Genomic DNA, 2,420 nt, shown 5'->3' on the forward strand with positions numbered 1-2,420 from the left:
TACGGCTGATGTCCAAACACTGAAAACATGATTGTGTATGCAATCGCACTCCTGAGCTCCATTGGGTATGGTTAAAATAACTTTTTATAGTTCATCACATTCAAAGTGTGTGTACTTGATGAAAGTGTAACACGCATTTGGAGGAGTTATTCAGGATTTTCTTTCATTCAACTATTTCAAGACCCATTATTTTCAGATGTTGTAGTATACGTGAATAATGAAAGGCCTTCATATTACACAATGTAGGAATGACTTCGCAGGTGTGAAGAATAAAAGATTAATTCAGCTCACTTTGGGGAGTTTCACAATGGCCCTCCTTATAGAAATGTGGGTTTGATTAAAGGAGTGAAGAAAAAGCACTGAATAATATTTGCTTCTGTAAACGTAATCATCTCAAAATATGGTTGAAGAAATTGAAGAAGGTTAAACATAATCCAAAACGTATAAGGTCAATTTAAGTACAACCAGAATTCTAGTGTTTATGCAATGCATCTGTGGGTTGATATGAAATATGGCCGTACTTAAACTAAACGAGGTTATCGAGAGCATATTCCGAATACGGCTTTGGCCAGTTGTACTGTGAACTGCGAGGACCGTATCTTATCCTGAACTGGCTGTGCGAATACCGTCCTCTGCTGGCAGAAGGAATAGATTACAACGGCACTGTATTGGCGATTAGTCCTATTGCTAGAATATTGAAACAACAAGGAGTCCGCGGAGTCAAGCAATGCTGAATAAACAAGTACCTGAAATTCAATAGGATTTTGTGTATTGATTACAAATAGGTGTGGAATTCTCATGTACAGTGGTATTCATGGATTCCTTACACAAGCAGCAGTTGTTATGATGCTTTCGTAATCTGAATATAAATCTGTTATCTACTTAAAACTGTAATTATTGAATAGATTAATGTCTTTGAAATGCTTCATTAACTGGGCAGTTTCCATGTTTGGAAATGTTTTTATTTTGATTGCTGATTGCTAGATACTGTATGTTTAATAGGCATGCTGTTAATATTTTCTACAAATAAGACAGTTATGCTGTAGTAAGTTCTATATAAGTTATATAACATAAGTTATATTTTGTTCTGAGGTCAATTTGAATCTCATACTAAATAACTGGTGTCCTTTTATCTGAGAAACACTACCTGATTGATCACCTGATGCCTAGAAATTAGCATGCACAGTAGCCCAGTGTTTAGCATTGCTAGCTCACAGTGCTGAGGCCCTGGGTACACTTCTGGACCTGGGGTGCTATCTGTATGGAGCTTGTATGTTCTCCCCATGTTTGCATGAGTTTGCTTTGGGTGCTCCGGCTTCCTCCCACAGTTCAAAGAACTACTGGTAGGTTAATTGGCTTCTGGGATAATTGGTGAGTGTCTGTGTCTTCCCTGCATTGGACTACCATCCAGTCCCAGGTATCTCCTGCTTATTACTTTCTGAGGCTCTGGCTCCCCCGTGCCCCGCGACCCCCTGACCCCCTGACCCTGAATTGGATGAAGCGGTTAGAAAATGGGTGGTTTCTGTTATGCTCTGGTCATGCTCTGCCATAGCAACAACTTGTAAAAAATGCAGATGCTAGGATTTAACTCAAAGAAGGAGCTCAGATCACTGTGTTGGCATCACTGTACAGGTGTCCGGTGTGTTTTAGAACATATGTTAAAATCTTATTTACTAACTTCTAGACTTTTTACCCCCCATATCAGTCTGCAGGTGCACAGTGGTCTGTGGACACCCTCCTTGCTCTGTCGTAAAAGAGGAAATAAAAAGCAACTGGTTTTGACTTTAATGCACTGAGACTGTGGAACTCACAGAACTCTCTTGTCAGAAAGGCAGCTTCTAACAGCTTTTAAGTGAAGACTAAGAACACTTTTCTATTTTATTAAAATAGATTATATATGTTTTGTTTAAATATATGTTATAAATGTTAAAACGACAGCTCGTATAAGCTTGTATTTTTACCTTTCGATCATTTTTATAATTGCTTTGAGTTGCTTTTACCATGATAAACAGTACAAAATATGAGGTGTTGAACTTGTCTAAAGTTTTAAAGCGCTTTATGACGTAAAGTGTGATGACAGTCCTTGGCGGTCTATGTAACAATTCTTCTTGAAGTAGGTCATCGGGCCAACAGTATACAAACATTACAGCTCAAGTGCTTTTGTATCTGAACGCTTTTAGGTAAGTTATTTAGCAGCTGCGGTATTAATAATGATTTTAATGGCAAATTCAATTGCAGGTAAAATAAAAATGGCGGATAACTTTCTTTCTAGCTTCGTGAAGCGGTCGCGCTGTATTATACATATATACCATAATAAGAAACATAATATGTACAGTAGAATTTTTCACTTTAAGCTGGCATTATCCAGAACCGGGTCAGGGAACGGACCCGGACCGTGCAGTGTGGTCCGTCGGCCTTCT

Source organism: Lepisosteus oculatus, unplaced genomic scaffold (genome assembly GCF_040954835.1).
Source record: "Lepisosteus oculatus isolate fLepOcu1 unplaced genomic scaffold, fLepOcu1.hap2 HAP2_SCAFFOLD_50, whole genome shotgun sequence".
Taxonomy (NCBI): Eukaryota; Metazoa; Chordata; class Actinopteri; order Semionotiformes; family Lepisosteidae; genus Lepisosteus; species Lepisosteus oculatus.